Source organism: Microtus pennsylvanicus, chromosome 16, assembly GCF_037038515.1.
Source record: "Microtus pennsylvanicus isolate mMicPen1 chromosome 16, mMicPen1.hap1, whole genome shotgun sequence".
NCBI classification, from domain to species: domain Eukaryota; kingdom Metazoa; phylum Chordata; class Mammalia; order Rodentia; family Cricetidae; genus Microtus; species Microtus pennsylvanicus.
This window is the reverse complement of record NC_134594.1, coordinates 45,713,203-45,719,202: the sequence shown is the minus strand read 5'-3', so window position 1 is coordinate 45,719,202 and position 6,000 is coordinate 45,713,203.

Below are 6,000 nucleotides of genomic sequence, written 5' to 3'. Positions count from 1 at the left end.
GAGAATCCCCTAGTTACTCCTTTATGTCCATGCATAATTGGGTGTGCATCTGATTATAATCTGATCAGAGAAAGGGATGTGTGTAATATGAGAAATGAATCAATGACCTAATGTAGCATGTAAAATAAATAAAACTGTCCATTCCACACCCCTTAAAAATCAGACTCCTCAGGAATCCCAGTTTTAAAAAGTCCTAATTAGTTAATTGGGGCCAGTGAATATTCTTAGAATGTGGCCTGCTGTAAATCCTGATAGTATTCCCTCTCTAGTCTGCAGTGCGGTATCACTCTGAATGAAGTCATCTTGCGTCATCTTGCTCCTTCTGCAGGTGTTTGTGAGCTCTTATTTTCTTTGGTTAAGAGGTCAAAAGTCTGGAAACACCTGGCTCCGGCATCCACCCTTGGCGGCTACTATGATACATGGGATAACATATAAGGCAACTTAGCAGAAGGACATGTTTACAGCTCTTGTAGCCTTTTTTTCTTTTAGGCTAACTTAATTAAGGCAGTGGCATCTGCCAACAGAGTGATTTCTCTATCAGATTTGGATGTACTGGCAGGCCAGGAGCAAGATGAATGAACCAGTCAAAAGGCTTAATATAGCTATTTTTTATGCTGCCACATAAAAGAAAAAAACAACACAGGAAAAGATTCCAGATGACAGAGTTGACTGAAGATTGTGAGTTATTGCTCTTAGTTTTGGTACTGTTGAGAAAGAACTGAATGATGAAAAAAATGTGTGGAATAAATTAATAAAAGAGTTATGTATTTAAGTCTGATCTAGATGGTACATGAGTAAATTGAAAGCCTTGATAATTGTTTTTAAGAATTCAAGAAAATGTTGATGCATTTCTCATGCACCATGAGATGGCTTTCAATATTGGGAAGTTCTGTTAGTAAAACCAATGTAGAAACAGGTACTACAGTTTGGATGTGAAATCTCCCTGATGGGAGATAGTGCTTTAAATATAAGGCTCCAACCGTAGGAATTGTTTTAAAAGCTATGGACTCTTTAGGAGATGGTACTTGGCTAGTAGAAGTTGGTTACTCAGAATGAGCCTTCAAAGGGTAGCAGCTTGGTTCCTAATTTCATCTGTCTCTTCGTTCTGGTCCCCATTATGTGAGGAGTCTGATTACACGTGTTCCTGCTGCCACAGATGGAGCCATTGCACCATGCCTATCCCACAGTTAATACAAGAACACTGGATGTCTTTGATAGCAACAAGGCCATCCTGTCTTTGTGTTGTGTTTAGTCTGAGTGACTAAGGAAAATGGAAGATCAATGGCCACCAAAGGTACCCTAAGCCATTGACTTTCAGGTTCTCCTCTTATGAATTTGAAGAATGAAATTCATGGATCACACAGGATGAGTTTTACAACAAAGTATCTTATTATGGGTACAGAGAAAGGAAAGAGAGGAGAGAGAGAGAGAGGGAAAGGGAGAGACAGAGACGGCGACAGAGGGGGAGAGAGAGAGAGAGAGAGAGAGAGAGAGAGAGAGCTCCCGTACAGCAGAAGAGCTAGCATAAGATGGATTCCATCAAACCCACTGCCTTGGAGTTGCTATATAGGTTTCCTGGATGGAGGATGGCAGTTAGGGATCAGCTGCTTGATCTATCCTCACCCCAGGTGTTAAGGCATCTTGCGGTGTCATCAATATGGTTTTAAGGGCAGGGGTCTTACTTTAGGGAAAGCAGTAAGGAGAAATCAAATCTCCATTTATGGCCTCCCCAGATAGCCTCTGGCAGTGGCAGAACCAGAAATACTGTAGCTTAAACTCATTTGGCAACCCTGGCCTCTAGAAATAACTAGGGTTCATTTCCAAAGTCAAGGAAAGAAACTGTCCACTTTAGAGTATCGTTTTATCTTAGGACCTTCACTTTCGACTGTCCAGACAATTTCTGTCTTCTATTATTGTGACTGCAGTGAATTGAAATCCCTCTAAAAACTATGAGCAGAATAAACTTTCTGTCTTGTAAGTTGTTTCTGTCAGGTATTTGGTCCCAATGAAGCAAAAGTAAGCAATACATTGATGTGGGATTCCCTCTGTATGCTATAACTATTTGTATTGCCATTGGTTAATAAAGAAGCTGCTTTGCTCTATGGCAGGGCAGATTATAACTAGGTGGAAAAATACTAGCTATCTTAAATTCAAGGAGAAAGAAGGCAGAGACAGGCAGATGCCATGTAGCCACCCAAGAAGCAAGATGTGAGGAAACAAACCATGAGCCTCATGGCAAAATATAAAATGATAGAAATGGGTTAGTTTAAGGTGTAAGAAACTAGCTAGAAACTTGCCTCATTCGCTGGCCAAACAGTTGTAATGGACATAGTTTTGTGTGATTACTGGGGTCTGAGTGGCTGGGAAACCGAAGCACAATCTCCATTTGCAGTGCAACTCACTTCAAACAGATGCTCAACCCAATGGCTTAGTCATTCTCTTCACTTACATTTTCAGCTGCACTGTGGCCCCCACTGTGGGCCGATGACGCTCTAGTGTAGATTATACCGAAGCTGCCCTGAGAGTAGTCGTAACGAAGGAAGTGGAAGGGCAAAGATAACACACAGAGAAAACTCACACACCTCTCAAACACATAGGGTATCAAGGGTGGGGGAAAGGAAGAAGAGATATATGTGTATATTCTTAGTGTTGTTTCTTCTTTTTATTTGCCTTTGAACTCTGAAGTTTGGAGTTCAAGAGGACACAGAAGCAGATTTGGGGGGTAATAGATTTATTCAAAGAGATTTTCACACCTGGAAAGATAGCATGATGGGGCTCTGAGGAGATCGGGGTTCCGTGGCACAGTGGAGGTTGCTTCCGACAGGTTTCAGAGGAAGAGGGGTCTATGCCTCATGGTTTTCAGTTGCCCTCCTAAGGCTCCCGCATCCTGCTCTCTCCCTCTGCTCTGACATGTACCCCACTATCTCTCTGCCTGCTTCCCACCCCTCTGCTCTTATGTGTACCCCATTCCCTGTTTTTCTCCTCCTCTAAGAAATCCTCCTTTCCATCTTACACCCTTCCAAGTTTTATAACATACATTACACACATGTAAATACACACATATACACTACATTTACATATATGTGTATACGCATGCATATATAATTTTAAACCTTGTTTCCTTCTATAAAAGCAAGCATGCAGTATCACCTTCCTGTACCTAGTGTATTTCATGAGCGTAATGCTTTCTAGGTCCATCCATTTTCCTACAACATTCATTCTTTCATTGTCTATGGTTGCATAGACTTCCGCTGTGCGTATGCACCATGGCTTCTTTCTTCACTTCTCTCTCGATGGACATGGAGACAGGCTCCGTTCCCTGGGTTCTGTGTATACTGCAGCAATAAACGTGGGTGTGCATGCATCTCTGGCATACGTTGACTTAAAGTCTTTCAGGTTTCTAACTGTGTTCTAAGTGCTGGGGAAACCTTCACACTGCTTTGCACATTGGCTGCAGAAGTGACATGCTCACCAGCAGCAAATACTGTCACAATTCAGTCCCTTGCTGGTGGCCATTCTAATTGGGGTGAGATGGAATCTCAAAAAACGTTCACATATGTTCTTCCGTGATGGCTGTTGAGTACTTTGAAAAGGAAATTTTTTAAAGATATCTTATTACTTATTTGTGTGTGTGTGTGTGTGTGTACGCGCGCTCGCGCACGCATGCACGTGCATACATCTGAGTGCACATGTCCATAGGGGCCAGAGGGGTAGGACTGCCTGGGGCTGGAGATCCAGGCAGTTGTGCGTCACCTCATATGAGCACTGAGAACTCATCTCAGGCACTCTGCCATGCGCTCTTAAGTGCTGATCCACCCCGTCCCCGAAACTGATGAGCACTTTCTAAAACTATGTGATGGTTATGTGTGTTTCTTCCTTGGAGAACTGCCTGCTTGGTTCATTAGACAATTTATGGGTTGGATGATTAGACAATTTATAGGTTGCTGTTTTAGCATTCAACAGTTCTTTATTAATCCGGGACGCGAATATCCTGTCTGCCTTGTAGCTGAAGATACTTTCCCTATTCTGCGGATGGCATCTTCCATTCTTCTGATTAATTTCCCTTTGCTGTGTGGAAGGCTATAAATTTATGTAATAAATACCATTTCTTCATTCCTGGGGTTATTTCCTGGGCTACTGGAGTTCTTTTGAAGAGAATTCTTGCCTGTGCCTGCATCTTGACACGTTCTGTTTCTCCCATAGCAGTTTCAAACTTTTGGGTCTTACATGAGACTCTGTGGTCCCCTTTGAACTGATTTGGGTTTATGCAGAATGGGAGACATAAATCTAGTCCAGTTTTTCATATATGCAAATCTCCCTTTGACCCCACCCTTTGTAGACAGCTTGTTTTGTCTTCAATGTATGTCTATGATCCTTTGTCAAAAAGTAGGTGGTTGCTGCCACTTGTGTGGATTTACTTCTGAGTCCTGTGTTACATACCACTGGTCTATATGTGCCTGTCTTTGTCTTTTTGCTCTTACCATTCTGTTTATATTACTGTGGTGTGTGGTATAGTTTTCAGATGAGGTATTGTATCTCCAGTATTGTTCATTCTGTGTAGATGGCTTTGGCTTTTTGGGCCAATTTTCTATGATTTCACATGAATTTTTCTAGTTCTGAGGAACATCATTGAGAGTTTTGAGAAGAAATTGAATTGAATCTATAGATTGCTTTGATAGTGTAGTTATCTTACAGCATTAATTCTGCCAATCCACGAGCCTGAGAGGTCTTTATAACCTAGAATTTCCTGTTTGGTTTCTTTCTTCAGTGCCTTAGGATTGTGTTTGTGGAAGCCTTTCACCTCCTTGGGTAGGTTTATTACAAGGTATTTTATTCTATTTTTGGTGGGTAACCTTGAATGAATGGGATTTTTTTCCCTAAGCAATTTTGTTACTGACGTGGAGAAGCTAATGGGTTTTGTGTATTGATTTTATATTCTGCCACTTTGCTGAAACTGTTTACCAGACCTAAGGGTTTTCTGCTAGAGTCCTTCTGCTTTTTTATTGAAGACCATTTCGTGCAAATAGGCATAATTTGACTTCATTTCTTGTTTAAATTCCTTTTATTCCTTCTACCTTATTGCTCCAGCTAAGACTTTCAGCGCTGTATTTAATAAGAGTGGAGAACATAGAAATCCATTGTCTTTCCCTATTTTAGAGGAAATGCTCAGGTTTTCACCATCTAGCATAATGCTATGGTTTTCCTATTGGTTTTCACATATGGCCTTTGTTATGCATGTTCCCCTTTCTCCTAGTGTCTATGGGATTGCAGTGATGAAGGGGTTGTTCAACCCTTTCTGCAGCTGTTGAGATGAATATGTGATTTCTGTCTGTAAATTTATTTATAAACTCCATTAGATTTATTGATTTATGTGTTTTGCACCATCCTTGCTCCACTGGGATGAACTCTCTTGGTCGCGGAGCTTGTTCATCTTAATATGTTAATGAATTCAACTTTCCAGGATTTTATTGAAAAGTTTTCAGTCTTTGTTCTTCATGGAAATTGACCTTTGGTTTTCTTTCTTTGTTGTTCTTAGTCACTTTGGGTATCAGAGTGATGCTGGCTTCAAAGAGAGAGTTCATTAGTGTCCCTCACTTTCTGTTTTATGCAGCATTTTGAGGAATATTAATCAGCTGTTCTTTAAAGGTTTGGTGGGATTTGGCAGTGAATCTGTCTTTTTGTGCTGACAGACATTTTATTACTGCTTCAATCTCTATGAGTGATATAAATCTTTAAAATGTTTACATCTTCTTGATTTAATTTTGGTAGGTCAAATATATCTAAGAATTTATCTATATATTCTAGATTTTCCTCTTTGGCAGAGGATATAATTTTCCAAAGTAAGCATAGCTTACGATACTGAGCTAAGTGTGTGCCCCCAGACTTTAATTCCTCACACCCCGAAACACCCATGAAGACCCACTCTCACTTCCTGTTCACGTGTTAACGCCTTTCACCACTACAAACCACATTCCCTAAGGATATAACATAATCAGAAGG